Below are 17,784 nucleotides of genomic sequence, written 5' to 3' on the forward strand. Positions count from 1 at the left end.
TTGGTAAGACACGGCGCTCCGCTCTTGTTACGGACCAGTTGGGAGAGCAGTTCAAAGAAACCTTAGCCGGAGGTGAAAGATAAAAGTCTGTCAAAACCAGAGAAATGTGTCTCCCTCATAGAATCCCAGAACCATCTGGGTTGGAAAAGCCCTTGAAGCTCCTCCAGCCCAACCATGACCCTCCCCCTGACCGTTCCCAACTCCCCCAGATCCCTCAGCGCTGGGTCAACCCGAAACTCTATGTCAACCCTCATCCTCCTTTGCCTCTGCTTCCTCAGCTCTCTGCACCTCTGCAACAGCTAAAAGGAAGAGGGAGACTGCAGACTTACAAGTCACAAATCTTACGCAAAGAGCATCTGTAAAGGACAGCGTGTGCCGTCAAGTGTGTTCAGTGGTTATTCCTTGTTTGATGCAGCAGTGGCCACACAATTATGTCACTTTGGGGCTTGCTAGAATGTAATATTAAGTATGAAGCCGTGCATCCCTGGTTTTTTTACTTGTTGGATTTAAAGTTAATGACATAGCCCCCGTTTGGGTGAATGGACAATGGGTTTTCCATAAAAAAAACCAGGAGATTTGTCCCACAGCTAATGCCTACAGGTTGGAATGAGCTCTGTTCAAAATGTGGCTCATCACCGCGAAAGCTTGCTATGATGAAGGCATTGATAAAAGCAATCAAAGGCACAGCAGAAGTTAGGCAACAACGCATACTCCCAGAGCCACAAAATTTGTGCATTGATCCAATTAGGGTGCCTTCGGCTTTCAGTGGAAAAGAGAAGCTTCGCTTTATTAGGATGATGAAAAAAAGAAAGGAACGTTTTGGGTGTGTGATATTGAGCAGACTGATAGGGTTTCGGTTAGACTGGAAGTTTTAAGGTAAATCCCACCCCTCTGGTGGAATAAATTTGGAGGTACGTCATGGGGACAGGCAGTGACCGGACAAACGGGTGGCCCAGAGAATTAGGAAGCACCTCTTGTCTGGGTTTTCCCCTCAGGATCGATGTCAGTTGGCTGCGTCTCCTGGTGTTGTTAATACTCAGCTTTGATCTAGGGGTGATGTGTTTCAGGGTCTCTCACTCTTTACCTGCGGACACCAACAAGTGGTTTACTGGTCAGGAGTGTAACTGGTAAGTCCCATCAGCTAGAGGTGTCCAGCCAAAAGCTGTAGCCCTAGGGAGGGGGGCTACAGTGGTTTTAGCCTTTCCCCAAGTACCGTGGAGTAAGATGGAGCCTCCGGCACGACGTGCAGAGGTTTCGCTCACCCCTTCAAGTTGCCAACAGCTCTGGGTGTTTTGTTGCAGACTGGCAGGGTTTCCTGAGCGGTGCAGGGGAGTTCTGGTTAGGAAAATCTTTGACTGCTGATGTGTTTGGGAATGTCCCCTCGTGGAAGCTTCTCAAGCCTGCGAGGCCACAACTCTTACCCTGTCTCAGTGCTTGTCTGGCTTCCTTTGTGGTTTTCTGCCTTGTCTTTAACAACGTGGTCAACTGAAATGGTGTGGCCCTTGGAAGCCATGTGCAAATATATATTTGTGCACAGCTGGACTATAGCCACTATAAAAGCAAGTAAACCAAGTTAGAGTACATACATTACAGAAACACCTATCGATTTATTTTACAGGGTACGTTAACTCAGGAGGTACTATAGTTTTGGTCCCTCACCTGGTTTCTGGAGACAGGTTAGCTGTCTCTGCACTTCTCTTTATGATGCAATTGCACACATGCAAATTTTGTTATCTTTCTTGTAAAGATAGTCTGTTAAGAGCAAGGAGAGAAAAAAAAAACAAAAAACAAAAAACCCACAATTTGTAAGGCTGCTATTGTTTGCAGTGTAGGGAAGGGAATGTTTTTAAGTCAACCAGTAACACAGATGGAATAGCCGACCTGAGACTGGGTAACTGAAAATTGTTTCTAAAATAAAGCCCAGATTTCCCCCAAAGAAGCCAAAGAGCTATGCAGAAATCACCTGGGTTTTCCCACAGCTCTAAGTCTTGAAGCTGAATAGGGGAAATCAGTTGGTTTAGGTGATCAGTAATGACGTTAAGAGCTTCAGATTGCAAGAAAGAGGAATCTCACCAAATTCAGACCTCAGGATCCCGTGGGTATATATTAACTGAAAGACACGGACCCTTATTTTCCTACCAGTTACATGTCTGATCAGTAAGCACACAACCATGCATATATTGCTAAGCAGAAGGTACACATGCAGATGTGGCTAGGTGCTTACTCTACTGCATATATGTATGAATTCATGATATGTTTATGTAATACCATGCAGACAGGCAACAAAACATGTGGAGATAAATGTGGGGACAGAAAATCAGACCCGGTGTATGTGTTTTAGATAAACAAAATTTATTACTGTGGGTTCAGTCTGCCATCAGTTGTGGTGGTGCTTTGGCGTGTCATAGCACGGATTAGCAGTGGAAAAAATAGTTATTTTGATTATGATGAGAATTTTGCCTTTCTGCTACTCACTTTTAGCTTTTATTTTGTTGCGCATCATTCCATATTTGGTAAAGGCTTAATATATCTGTATAAATACAATGCTAAATATTATTTTTTAATAGTTTGGGCAATATATTTCCTCAATCTACACTCTTTAAAAGAAGTATTTGTTTCTTTGAGAGACAGTTTCAATAACACGTGGCAGATTGCTTTAATAAAACAAAGTGAGATCAGTATCATGAAAGCAGGATTAAGTATCTTTAAGAAGATGCTCGCATCCCAACACTTTGTATGTGATTTTATATTGTGAAGTGGAGAGATAAATAAATGAGAATCACAGAACATGATTCCCTGATTCACTTGTATTCAGGAAGGTAAAGATTGCTTGAAATATGTATGATGAAGCTGGATTCTTCGTAAGACAAGGTAGAAGAGATTACACAGTGAGCCCAAGAAAGCAGTCTTTCTAAAGGAGGCAACCAAGAGGCTGCAGGTGATGTAAACAGATTATATTTCTTGGGGATTAAAGCGAGCTTTTTGACATTTGAGAGACCCTATTAAAAATTGGCCGGTGCTCACGATCACCTGTGGACAGTATTGATTGCTGAGCTGTTTACTTGTGAAAGGAATTCTTTCTGGTTAAATGATGCAGTTTTAGGAAAGGGAATGACCTCTGCAGGAGGAGGGGGTGTACAATTATAAATCATACCAAATGTGATTGTAACTCTCCCACAGGCAAGAAAGAAAATCAAATTAAAGCAAATATTGTATTAAAGGAGTTTCAGTGGATGCCTTGGAGAGCTCTGATTTTTATGTAAATGCTCATTTAGACCGAGGTTTACTGCCTTCTCAGAATAATGGAGAAGAAAAGAAAAGCATATTTAATTGGAAAGGGAGAGAATGCCAAGGAAATAGATGAATAGCAATTCACTTTCTAGATTTTTGCCTCCAGATCTAGTGGCTATGATAGCTCACTGTCTTAAATTGTACAAAGGAAGGCAGTAATTGAACTTCAGTCCATTTAATTTGGGAAAACTTGCTTTTTTTTTTTTTTTTTTTTTTGTTATCACGTCTTCTAGATTATTGCAGCTTTAGATAATTTCCCCGTCAGGTCCTTTTGCGTGTCCTTGTGGGAATTGCCTCGTGATTGACAGCTTTGATCTGGAAATCGTTGCAGCTAAACTGCTACAATTCATATGGAGAGAACTGCCAAATAATTTGACAGATAGACGCCAAGAAATGACGTATGCGGATCCGTCAGACAAACTTTTTTAGAGGAACCATCCTTTGAGTTTTGCTACGTGGGCACGGCGAATACTGGGCACGGCTTGTTTCACGAGCCCGCTCCTGCGGGGCTGCGAAGAGCTGATGGCACCTGCGCTCTGAACGCGGGGTGCTGGGGCGGGCGACGGTTGCTGGCAGTAAACCCCAACAGGATGATCATCGGAAAGCAGAAATTAAGGGTTTTGCAATCACGGCACCAGCTCACAGGCAAATAGTTTCGTGCCTCAAAGGCTGTGAAATCAATGTAAAATGTTTCACGAAACGAGATTCTTAATAAGAAACCCAAGAGGAAATAAGATCATTTTAACTGAGCTCAGAATGAACCTGAGAGAATGCAAACATATTGTACTTCTGCATCTTTTCTTCCTTTTTTTTCTTCTTGCATTTGCAAAAAAAAACCCCAAAAAACAAAAAACAAAGAGATAGTATTAAGATTTAACCTGACAGGAAGAATGAACACAATTCTAAGAGTCATGGTATCGTGTAGGCTATCAGGCAACGGAGGCAACACGTGTTCAAACTGAACTGAGTAAACATGTTTTATTTGCATTCAAGCTAAAGCCTCGAAACTGGAGTTAACCTCCCAGTGCTAAAATCAGGGCAGGTGCAAGGCCGTTTCCCTAATCTAACAAATTGAGATGCCAACTGTGTAGCCTGAACTATTTCATTCTTAAACCTCTTGTTGCATTTGTCTGCGTATGTGGAGATTTAATGCAGCGGGGTATTGAAAATCCCATCAAGTTCAACAGAATAAACCTTAAAAAGAGCTTTCATCATTAAATGTTTTCGTACTCCATAATGTGCAAAGTTACGTGACCGTTTTCTCAGGAGGCTCTAGGTAGGAGAAAGTGTCCTGATGCCTAAAGCTGGCAATGTGCTACTTAAGATACACCGAAGGAAAGTTAAGTGGGTAACTTGAAGGAGGGAGGGAAGGAAGGACGCCACCCCATGCAGAAATATGTGACGCTTCAGCCACTGAGCCCAATCCCTGGGGAGGAGGAATGCGTAAACAGGAAGAGGCAGTAAAGAAGTCATTTAATTGTGGGCTAGAGAAGAAAAACACCCCCCTAGGAGATTTATTCTGGACAGGCGAATGTCTGTGCTTAGGGCAGCAGGGAAGATGTCACTTAGAGCTCCCTGAGTCACCCCTGTCCTGGGGTAAGTTAGAGGCACCAGTCAGCCCAAATGGTGAGATGACATAGCAGCAGGGGAAACGAAGAATATCCATCAACGTTTTAATAATATATCCTGCCTTCACATAACGTTGTCCTTCACATTAACATTTGTCCTTCACATAACGTTTAAAATTATCCTTCTGTTGTGACAAATTCCTTCTTCTAGACCAGCCTGTGACAGACTTTTCTAGGATGTCCAACTGAAAGTGAAGACATACTAGGGAGTCTGGAGCACGGGTAGCTTCGTCTCAGCGTTGCACTGCGGGAGCTGGTTCTTATTCTGGCTTTGCTGAAGATTGCCATTAGTATGTTGGTTAGTTGCTGAAACCAATTTTTTTTCACAGGTTGTTGTCAATTCAGTGTTCCTTATTTTATGGGCACTTGACCATGGCTTCTGGTTTTCAGGCGTGAGCAGCTACATCACTAATGAACTCTGAATGCGTGAACCACTGTGCGGTGGTAAATGCTGTGGGAAAAACAAATATATGACTCAGAACAGACACCAGGAGTAGTAGAAACTTTGGATCTCATCTCCCCAGGTTTTCGATTGCCGTTCTGAAGTGTTGTTAGTAGTGTGGCCTCAGTTCACAGTGTGCTATGAAAATGAAATCATTGATGTTTGCAAAGGACTCGGGCCTGGTAGTGATGAGCACCGTGTAGAAGCTTATGAGCAAATTACTCTGCTTTCCTTTGTCTTTTCCAACTCGTTTCTGTCTTTGTGCTCCCTCTCTCAGGGTTGGCTGGTCCAATGCTTGATACCAAGGGCCCAGTCCCTGCCATTCCTATTGCTCAGTGCCTCCTCTCTTCCCTCTCCCACCTCCCTGTCCATGCCCTTGTTCTTTCAGCAGCGGTCCTCCGGGCTCCTCTCCCAGACTCCATCTTTACTATGCCTCAGCCACTTTCCATCCCTGGCACATGGCATCATCCTGCACTTGGTGTTCGTGTCCTGCAGCAGACACGGTGCACGTGACAGCAACAGCCCAGCTGCTCCTTGTCACCAGAATTTCGTCCCCTGGGCAGCAGGGGCTGGTGGGAAGGTTGGCATGTGCCTTGCTGATGCCCGAGTCCTGCTCTGGCACAAGGTGGAGTCTGCTCTCCAAAAGAGTGGAGAGAGGTTCAGACATGCTCCGTGGGACTGGCACCCTCACAGACAGTATCTGTTAAAGGCTTGCAAGTCCACGCTGAGTGAATTCAATCACAATTTTTGTAAGGCTCGTCCTTTAACCAAACGTGGGTGCGCCTGCACAGAAACTGCACAGAGAAGCTGTTCTTTGGCGCAGCTTCTTGTCCTTGCTCCAGAGTTACGGGAGGGCACTAGGTTTCTCAGCAGAAAACTTGTTCCCGAGTCTGCTCCTTAGAAACACCTGAGCTAATTCAGCTGCCATCTGTATTTTAAAATAAAAGCAAAGAAAAGAATTCACTCAGTATGGAAAGGTTTTGTAGTGTTTGGCAATGTTACGCACAGCTGGAAGTGGGCACTTCAAGGCAGTTGGCAGCCTCACTAACATGTAAAACCTCTGCCTGTGCTGATACTAACAGTGCAGGTAGGAGTTACGTATCTAAATGGACCCAAACTGCCGGTGTTCTGGATGTAAGCTGAACAAAAGAGCTGCATCTTGTTATTTAGAGCTTTGGAAAGTTGGGGAAGTAAGCAAAATCTGCTTACGTGAGATTTTGAGGTGCTTGACAAAACTTGAATTTAGTCCTGCCCTGAGAAGGAAGTTGGGCTAGATCAGCTCCCAGAGTCTCTTCCAAACTAAATTTTTTCTATCATTTATATTTTCATCATATAAACTTCCAAATGTTTTATACTCTAGTTTTCAGGACTGTTATATTTCCTAATGATGGACAGCTACTGTCTATTTAGAAAGTTGCTTTTGAAGACCAACCGTGACACACGTTTTTGATCGATTGACCTTGGCTGAGAGGGTTGAGAAACTTCAAGAAAGAAAAACATTCTCCTGTCACCGGTAAAACTGTACTACACGTAAGTTATGGTTATTTGTGGACTACGTCTGTCACCAAATTGTTTAACTGTGCTGTGAATTGTTCCCATGATTTAAACTGCTCTGCATGAAGAGTGAATACCATCATGATTGTAGCGAGAAGAGCAATCACAGTAGTAATATTCTGCTGTTTCTAAGAACTACAGAGAGAACCCTAATAAATAACAGGCTTGGTCTCGAAGCAGTAAACATGCCAGGGTATGAAAATCATCTTTTTTCACAGATATAAAAGTAAAGTGTGATTTAGTGTTTCAGAGCTTCGTTGTATCAGTAGCATCCTACCAGCAATCATCCACAATGAACTATTACATTATTTCAAACCACAGATAATATTTAGTGTTGAGGAAGCAATGTGTTTGAGAATAGTCAGGCTGAAAATCTGCTCACGACAAAGATTTTTCAAGTATCTCTATTCCTTATATATATATATATATATATATATATGTATCTGTTTCACATTTAGAATCACTTAGCTGCTAAAGAAGTCAAGTACTAACACGCCCTCAGCTCTGCCAGCAAAATACTAACAAAACAGAGGCTATAGGTGCTTTGTGACTCCCGCGTAAGGAGTAGGGGATAAAAGTAGGAGAATGCAGACTGTAACTGCCTGCTGCAAATCTCTGAATACACCTTGAAAAACCAAAGCATGCGAGAAATGTCTGGTTGCTAGTACAACTGGTTGCACAACGTTGACTCCCCTTTGGTCTCACAGACCTCAGATCTGTTGACCTGGACAATTTCTTTTAGGCTGAGTGGAGAAGTTACGAAAAGTACTTCCCAGTAAAAGCCTGAGAATAAGGAGAGATTTGATTAGCACACTTCTTTATGATTTGATAAACAAGTGTCTGCACCTTCAGAAAATCCTGCCAAAAAAAAAAATAGAAAAAAAAAATTATGCCAAATAGTCTCTTGGGAACATAGGACTACCTGAGCAGTGTCTTGTCCACAGCATTCAGAGCTGATCCCCAGCGTCTGAACCCAAACCAGCCAGGTGTTACAAGCTTTCCTGATTTGCCCAGTGACAAACATATTCCCTTTCTTCCCCGTTGCTCCTGCACACTTCAGGCAGGGGGAGACGGTGCGAAAGACGTTGTACCACGGAATTAACACTTCCAGAGCAGAACCAGTGACAACAAAATGTACGTGGTATTTCCTAACTACCTTCCTAGTCAAGCCGTAATGAGGCTTCTCGGTGAGCAGCAATTAGGTCTGATTGTGTTGGGAATCAGAGCAGATAAATTATTAGCAAAACAGTTATATTAAGAGAACCTTTTTTTTTTCTTTTTTTTTTTTTTTTTTTTTCAATCGCAATACTCTGTTTTCCTGGGCTGGATTCTTTCTTTCTCTTCATAGGCAGTAGATAAAGAAGCAACATGGTTTCCTGCGTGCTCATAAAGATATACTATGGGGTAATAAACCTGAAAAATATTCATTTCCATTTGTTATAATGATTGTAATAAATCTACAAGGCATGGATGAAAGCAGTTGTACTAGCCTTACATCTTGCAGAAGATAAAAAAGCTTCTAAAAAGGACAGAATGGAGTGTTTATTATGCCTTCTTAATTTTAAGTACATTTAAAAGAATTGCCATTTCCTTCTGTTGCCTCATTTACAAGCACCAAGTTAGGTGGTAATTATAAGATAATTCAGTAACACTCTAAAATAATGATTCAGCTAATTAATGCTGAATTACAGAGGCAGTCCTACACAGATACTTATAACACCCCCATTAACACTGACAGAGTTCATCATGATTATTCCAGCAAGCACTGAAGGAACTGGAATGTGATTAGACCATTTCTTGAAAACGTTTACTTTTTTTTTTTTTTTTAAATTTTATTTTTGTATAAAACTGTGGCCTTTTGTAGAGTTGTCTGTAGTGCAGGTGTCTTAGGGAGGAAATGGAGCATGGGAACCTTCCTCCTACATGAAGCAGTCACCATGCATGATTTTCTCGAGGTCTCTGGAGCCTAAATTGAGAATCTGCGCTGGCCACTGAAGTCATGACCACAGAAGGGTGTAGTCTCTCAGTTATGAGCTGTGGACAAGGGGCATGTTACCATCTGTGGTATCTGAATTTGGCTGATGCTGATGTAGGGCAGAGGACAGGCAGGGCTTCTCACTCAAGGTCGGCAGAGAAGTTTTGTTACTTCTTGCTCATTGTCAGCAGAGAGGTTTTGTTGTCTCAGCATCCCAGAGCTTGGCATCCTTCTGTTTTATTTCTCCTATTTGCTCTGGAGAGTCAAAATTGTTCTGGATTGCAGTGTTGTGTTTGCTGAAGCTTTCTATTTTGTAAATTCTGTCGCATTTATTTATGCTGCATTTGTGCTTCATTGTGGAAAATGGAAAGGGGGCTTCATATGAAGGCTCTTAAAATAGACTCAACTTTTTTTTTTTTAATTTGAAAATGGGCAAGAAAATGATTAAAAAAAAAAAAAAGTAGGTTTAGTAACTTTATTTACATGGAGAGAAGCACAGGTCAGGGTAACACAACATATCATAAGGATTTCAAGACAGCGTGTTCAGATGTCCCAAGGAAACTTTGGCTGATGTCACCCTTTCGGATGAAGTGTAACTCACTGCTGACAGAGATGACTCTGGCAGTGACATGAATCTACCCATTTATGCCAGCTGCTTGGACCTCACCATCCTGTATGCTCTCTTACACGGGCAGTATTTACAAGACCTATAAAATCACAGCACTTTTCTTCCATAAGGATCTGCACACCCAAATGTTAAATATGTGCTTGAGAGGAAAGAAGTTAGAGATTGTATATAAATACATAGCCACTGGGAAACGGAACACGAACTCATCCAATTAAGGGGTCTTGGCAAACACTTTTTGCCCCAAACTTGTGATTTTTATTTCCAAGTGGGAGTTCTGCAGAGGCTAATGTGTGAAAATTCCCACGGTGAAGCACACGGGGCCCCGTGCATCACTGCCGCCTCAGCCCCGGCTTCCGCTCCCGGCGGTGGAGAGCAGGCTCTCGGCGGAGGCAGGCCAGAAGCAGCACAGCATGAGGCGGCAGAAGAGCTGCTTCAGCCTCATGGTTCTGGCTGCAAGATGGGAAGAGTCTGGCGATGGTTCTTGCATCCCCGCGGGGGGCAATGGGTGGTGGATCTGCATGCTGGCACGGCGTCTGCAGCCCAATGATCTCCAGCTGTCGTAGATGGCAGCCGGCTGTGTTATAGCCAGTTTGGAGCTGGGCTTTATGGTTTCTTTGGGTTACCAAAACCCTTTTCGTTCTGGCCAGAAGAACTTAAAAAATACAATGCAATGGATACAGAGGCAAAATTCACACTTGGCAAAACAAGAGTTGCTTTCACTTATGTAATGAATCTGCCTCCCGGTGTTTTAGTGGCCAGTTACTTCCCCTCTTTTCAGTGTAAAAGTATTGCTTCTGCTGTCCCAGGCAGCTAGAGGTACAGCTAAAGCACATTCATCCAGCCCGTCAGAATCAGTAGGAGCTGGAATGGGTTCAGGTGGAAAATTACGGGATTACAGTCAGGGAACCAAACTTGAGGGACTCTGCTTGAGACTGCGCTGCAGACGGCGAAGAAATAACCCGATTTTTCCACTCTCTCGCTTGTCTATCTGTAAAAAAGGGATGGTAATCTTTTATTCATCTATCTTACCTATTCAGAGTAGAATAGATACTGAAATGTAAGCAATGATAACAGAACATTAAGCAAATGGGCCTGGGAATATAGAAGTGACAGAGGTGGATAGACAGAAAACAAATATCATGAGAAAGAGAGTAGAAATCACAAATGTAGTTGGCTCAGGGAAGATTCCTGCTTAGAAACACAGCTGAGGGCAGGTTTTGCGTAGCTCTTTTTTTCCCCTTGCCTGCCAAAGAGGGGGGGAGTAGGGAGGAGCTGATTCCTCTCCAAGAGCTGGAGGTACAGTGCTTTTGTGGGCTGTTGGTGGGAGATGCTTTGCTAAAAGGAGGAAAGTCTGGGTGCGTGTAGCGTGGCATCCATGTGACACCTGGAAATCTAAGGTGGCGGGGGTCTTAGAAATGCCTTTGGAAGTTCACTGAGTGCTTACTAATTGCCTAGCAAAGGGATAAATTTATTCCCTGATGAATGAACTGTGGTCAGCCAAGGAAGAATTTTGGAGATCATATATCTGTTGTAGAGACTAGTGAAAGAGTGGAAGAAATGGGCCAATCTGGCCCATGGAAAGATAAACAGTGATTAGAGAAAGGAAACAATCCAAGGAACAAGCTGAATTTGGCAAGAATACGTCAACACTATGTTTTCCAACCCTGCAAGTGTACAGCCCCTAGGCAAGACCAACTCCAGTGGAAAGCTTCAGCCAGCAAACTGCAAACACTTTAAAAAAATGATGATAGTCTCTTTGGGAGCCTCTCTGGGAGGAAGATTCTTGTCTGGCAAAGTGACTTGCATACTTCTGGCACTAAACAAACCATGTCTAACTATGGTGCTTCTGCGGTCACCCATTGCCACACTGTTTTCGTGCCTCTCTGCCTTAACCCGCGCAACGCGCACGGTCCCCGCGGCAGAGGAGGCAGCTCTCCCCAGCTTGCCGACAGAAGGCAGAGGCTTAAATTTGGACTTGAGGAAGGACTCTTGATGAAATCCAGAGTCACAAACCAAAGCCGTCTCTTGGCATTAGTCATACAAGTCAGGACTGCCCAACATCGCTGCTGCGGCAAGGGCCGAGCACCATTTCGGGAGACCAGGGGCAGTGCACGCCACGGAAGGAGCACCCCATCTCCCCTGTGCCCCCAGACTCAGCAGCCACTCTTTTCCCCGCTCACACTGTCTGTTCACGCCGAGCGCCGCGGGCAGCAGCCACCCTTGCTTGTCTCGAAGCACACCTTTGCCACCAGCCATGCTGGCCAAGCAGACACCCCCAGCAGCCTTTGCCACCCGGTGTTGTGCAGGCAGAAGTCCTAACTCCTGCTACCCACCCGGAGGTCAGCTCTTTCCTTTCGGCTGATGGAGAAAGCCCGTCTGGGTGTCCCTCCTCCTTAACGAGGGAGGCTCAGAGCATCCTGCGCTTTATGGGTCTGGGATCTCCAGCCTTGGATGGCCAGCCAGCTGTGGGGCTGCAGCAGGCTCCGGGGGAGGTTGTATTCCCCACGGCCTTTGCTGAAGCAACACAAGGAAGAGACAAAGATGTCCAGCGTTAGTGAAGTTGGCGCTGAAGCCTGTTTATGGCATCCCTGGGTGGGAAAGAAATCCTCATTCGCTTGATCTCTCTTCTCAGAAAACTTCCTAAATGTGAAATCTATCTATTTGGACTGTCATGGGAGCTGAGGAGAAGCTTGTGGGAAGTTTAGGAGTGATGTATCAGCACTACCGAAAAAGTCTGGGATTGTGCAGGAATAGCACTTAAGGAAGGGTGAGGCAGGATTTCGGGATACAGACATGGGAGGCAGTCCTGCTCCATGGCCCAGTGGGGCAGGGGACAGACTTCCCTGAGCTCTCACAGGCAGTCTGTGATTGCTAAGGGAACTTGCCAGGTTTGCGGCTGCCCCACTGGTGCCTCCCAGATGATAATACTTGTGCCATGGTGTCAGCCATACACTGTTTACGTTTGCCGTGAACATAACGTGATTTCTACCTTCGGATATACACGTCCGACAAAATCCATCAGTCCTCCTCCCGGTGCAGGAAGGCGTTGTGACCTCCCAGGGACTGCAGGTGCCAGCACAGGGAGACGGAGGCAGGGGAAGCATGGTGTATGCCACCATCTCTACAAAATGAGACCTCTTCTTTGAGCAGCTCTGTATCTTCCCGTTGTGGAGTAAAGTAGGTTTTTTTCCCCTTCTGTTTTAGATTCCCATCTCTTTTTTTTTTTTTTTTTTTTTTTTTTTTTTTTTTTTTTTCTGAACAGCTCATGCTTCTGTGGAGCCAGGGCTGGGCCCTCACCGTGTGCATTTTGAAAATCATTAAATGTGTGACCATCTTATCAAATTGACCCTTGTATGGATCCTGGCCACCTCCTTAGACCAACACAAAGGCCTGACTAGCACTGCCTGCTTTTGTCATGTTTAAAGATTTTGTGCCTCTACACTGTTACACGCTTTTTATAGATTTGTTGGAAACTCTAAAGCGGGGACTTGTAGCTCGGTGTGATTTACCCTGTTGTTTTCTGCTGTGCAAAACTGTTTGTCAGTGGAGCTGCGATTTCAGGAGGATGTTTGCACAGAAATATAATGAGGCTTGGCTGGTCCTCGGGAGCGGGAGCGATTTTGAATGGCTACTGACCTCGCGGGGAATCTGGGCTGCACTCAGGCAGAAACCACTGAGCTGGAAACAAAAACCTGGAGAAACTAAAGCAGGCTCTCCATCTTCTGCTCTGAGTTAGTAAAGAGGTAGTTTAGCCAAAAGCCTGTGGCAAACATCAGAAGATGCATTCATAGCTTTCTTTAAAAAATATTTTTAACAGTAATACAACTTTTTTTAATGGGTCTGTGCTTTTTGGTGTGTTTATGTAAACTGTTCACTTGCAAATGAGCTGGCCCTCTCTTTGGTTCGGCGCTGATGAGTTGCCTTGAGCTCGCTCTTTCTCCTGGGTGTGGGGTCTGTGGGTTAGGCCCCTGCACAGGCTCTGCGAAGCAGAGGGATGCTTTTACACTCCAGAAACTACAACGAGGAAGATTTCTTTGTTTTGTAGTCAGGCTTATTATCTCCCATTCCGTAAACAGCTGTATAGGGGTTACTTTCTGATTTCCACCATTGCACAATACATACAATTGCAGGAAAAATATATGCAAGAGTTGTGTTTGAATAAGAAGCGGGACAAAGCCAGTATTTTTGTCCAGTAGCACTTTTTCTGTCCTTTTTCAGCAATTGGCTATGTTATGGTAGCAAATTACATTTCGCACTGTGAGGATGTAAAGGCTCAAGCCAAAACACTATGGGTTACAGAATTGTTCCTCACAGAGCTGCTGTGCCCTCTTTCCAACATCTTTCCTCCTCTTCAAAATAGAGGGTTTGCTTATACTTAAAAGAAAAAAAAAAAAAAAAGAAAAAAGAAGAGTTGCCTTTGGCCAGAGATCAATCATGGAAAATTTCAGCCCCATCAGAGAATGTTTTGGAAACACACGAGGCCGTAAGCAGATGATCTGATCCTTATCCCACTTAGCTCACAGCTGTTTTACTCCTGCCGTAGTGGCGCGGGGACTGCCGTGGATTTACCCGTGATTTGCCACCGTAAGCTGAGATCAGGATCAGGCTGCGGGTTATAATGGCATCTGCTCAGGGGCCTCGGCGCTAGCGGTTGCTAATAGTGAAAGAGACAGTGAAAGATGCTGTCGCAGTCCTTGCTCTCCGGAGTAGTGGTGGTGAAAGGGACTATTCATATGCTTAAGGCTGCAAGGCCAGAACCCACCTAGCTGTGCTATAAATAGTGAGAGGCAAACCTCCAATGGTGAAGTGCTTTAATTCACACGGAAATCCTAACTTTCAGGTGCTTATCTTGACCAGGTGCATATGGCCTGCCACATGCACTTTGTTTTGGTATTTTAGCACTTCAGGCACGGGGTTGAATCTCCACAAAGTGTAAATATCAACTAAAATAATATTAAGCGGCTCTGCCTAAATCATCTGTCCCTTCTTATAAGCATAAGATTTTGATAAAGGTTGAAGGCTCTTGCAGAAGTTAGTGTTTGGAGTACGCTGGCCGCTGGGACGAACGTGTTCAGCTTCGCAATGCTCCCAAGACTGCCTTTGGTTTGAGCTGCCCTGTGGCTTTGTGTGGTTGTGCCCGCCGCTGGCACCGTGGGTAGCAGCACCTCGCACCTCTCTGCTGGTGCGTGCAGTTTTCTGTCCACCCCAAAATAGCTCAGAGAGCCGCTTGTGCGAGGAGAGAGATGCGTTTGCCTATCTCTTGCAGGAGAGACCACACCACCATGAACTTGCCCTCTGGAGATGAAGAGAATAAGATAAATGGTTTGGTGAAGCTGATTTTTTTTTAGTAATCACCTATCCTCTTCAACCTCTAACACTACAGCTGTACTTATTTCAAATTACTTGGATTACAGCATTGAAAATGACATCTCTGCCTGTATATCTACTTCTCGTGAATGTTTCTGAGGAAAAAAGTGTCCTTAAACTTGTGCTCCAGCACTATGAAGTACAGAATCTCGGAAGCTGGTCTAGTAAGCCAAGCTATCATGTCTTTATACGTGAGCTGTTGCTTGTCTTACTCTTCCCTGGGCGTTTGCTAGAGCAGCTGTTGTAGACAGGACGTCGGGTGAGGCTTAGCTTTGGTCTCACCTGCTAAAACTGCATGCCTGAATTTTTACAGGTGCAGCACCTAGCACAGATATCCGACATAATCTGTTCCTCTTCTTAGCCACCCACTGCTGTACCGTACTTTCATGGTATTTGAGCTAAAAAAAATAGATTCTAGTCTGATATTTTCTATACTCCGAAAAGAACTCCCTGTCAATAGCTCTGGTGTACTTGTGCTTCAATTTGGACAGATACTGGCTCCACCTATTGTTGCATTTCTCCCATTAGTTATCCAGATGCAAGCAGTCTTTGAGGCACCTCCTTCTGTTATAAATAAAACCTGAAATGAAAGACTGTTGTGTAACTGTAGAACATATTTAATTTATACCACTCCGTGTCTCGGGGAGCCGAATTGGACAGCTTCACGGGTGACTTCCAATCTGTCCAAGATGTTACCTTTATCATGTAATTTGGTGTGGTTGAAAAAACATGGCAAAAATAGTTGCTAATAACTAAGGAACCAGAACTGCTTACCTATTGTCCCTAGTCATAAGTTATACCTGATGGGAGACATTTATTTATTTAATTTATTATTAATTTTGTCAATGCGTTACTCAAAGCGGGTTTCCAATCTGATTTTTGGTCATTAAAATAAACACCAAAGTCAACAGAAAAATGCAGGCCATGGTGGAAATAAAAAAATAGAAATTAATTCTTAAGGTTTTGTAGCTGATAAATGTTGTCTAAAAGTATTAATCGTCTTAAATTTTTAATTCACTAGTAATGAAGCCCCTAGGTCTAGCAGAGGTGTCGGTGTTCTACTGGTTGTGAAAAACTGCACGTCACTAATTGTGAGTTAAATCTTCACCGTTGCTGTACAGATGTCATATGTAACAAACATTTAGGGACATGCCACTTTTTTTTTTTTTTTTCTTCTTCCCCTATAAAATCCCTTCTAAGAGTCACCCCTGCATCTTGCAGCTTGTTCATCCTGGGAAGTCCCAGGGGATGACTGCATTTTTGGGCCAGGTCTGGAGCATGTGCAGGTCCCCGCAGATTCATTGGAGTCAAGGAGTAGCACTTCTTTTCAATGACATCCTGGGTCCAGGACTTCCATACATTAATTATGTGAAAGAGGACCTCCTTTAGTCAAAGCTGCCAATTTTTAATGTAATTGAATGTCACCTTAACCTCATATGACTAGGGAAGAAAAGCAGAAGCTCTTGCTCAACATCCATTTGTTTTATGCCCTTACATATTTTTGTGTCACTCGGGGCTTTGTGTGTCTGATAGAAGAAGGGAAAAGCCGTATTTACCAGAATTTGAGCCAGAGGTACCAGGAACAAAATTTGTCTTCTGCTTTTTTGGCTGATGGAAAACCTCAAAGTGAATGGTTGCAACTGGTTGTCCCTCAGGTAAAGGACGGGGCCTCACGTGTAAGGAGGTGCTGTGGCTCTCCGGGGTCTGGCTGCCGGTGATCATCCAGCAAGAGACCTGTTGTTCTTCACCATCGTACAGCTTTTTCTGTGCTGGTCAGACTTATCCCCACAAATCAGTGTCTCGGGGCCATCCTTGTTAATAATATTCAGTGTATAACTTTTCTACTGCGAGGATTTAAAAAAAAACTTTCTAAAAAGAAGAAAACACGCTCTGATAAATCTTTCTGTTGTTGTGTGATGTTTGAAGCATTTTTTTTCTTCTTTCCTTTGGGAAATAAAATGAGGGAAAATAAATATTAAGAATTAAGCAAAATAAGCTTACATTTGTAAGTAAACATGAAGTAAACATATGTTGCTTTAGGCCAGTTTTATGAAGCTGAATCTGAGTTTCAATTCAGTAAATATTGATAAGCAGACAGAAAACCCCTTCTTTCAAAGTCTGGCCACTGAATCCAGGTGTTACGTTGGTAGCTGGCCAATTAAACGTATCTCAGCATAATCTCACAGAGGAAGCTGAGTACAAATAGGATGAGTAAAACTCATCAAGTTGCCTTATGAGTTCTACTTTTTTGTTTTTAGAATAACTCTGTCTTACAAGATGATGAACTGACAGTCGCATAGGCAAAAAAAAAAATCAGACAGACACTTCTTTTCTGGATAGATTAAACTCTCTAGAGGCTGGTAAAAACGAAGCAAATCAAGTACATCATTTTTCATATTCACATCAACCCATCTATTGTGGAAAACATCAGAAGTCAGCGTGTTCTCATTCAGCTGAAATATTATTTCTATGCTATTTCTAGACTGAAGAGACAAATATTGGAGGAGAGAACACATTTAATAATCACCCAAAGAGAAGAGAAAAACAGCAAAAAAGTCAGAGCGAAAGTTGCACTGTATCTCAGCCAAAGCTGCTGTGTTAGAGAGGGCCGCCGGGAAGAGCAAATGCCGATTCCTGGGAGTCAGAGAGCTAGGATGTTTCACCGGTGGCTGTCTCCTTGTCTCTACCTCTCAAGTATTTTTGTTCATTTGTTTGGGTTTTCTTCTTCCTGAGAACAGGGCTGTGGAGAAGGACTAGGCAGAGGACTCCAGGAGCGGGGTGCAAGGAGGTGAACTGTGCCGTTTAATGAAAGGCAGACAGACCACCAGATAAACACAGGTGACAGAGGGGGTGAGTGACAGCTGGCCTGTGCTGACAGGCAGGTGTGTGATTCTGTGGC

Source organism: Athene noctua, chromosome 4 (genome assembly GCF_965140245.1).
Source record: "Athene noctua chromosome 4, bAthNoc1.hap1.1, whole genome shotgun sequence".
Classification (NCBI taxonomy): Eukaryota; Metazoa; Chordata; class Aves; order Strigiformes; family Strigidae; genus Athene; species Athene noctua.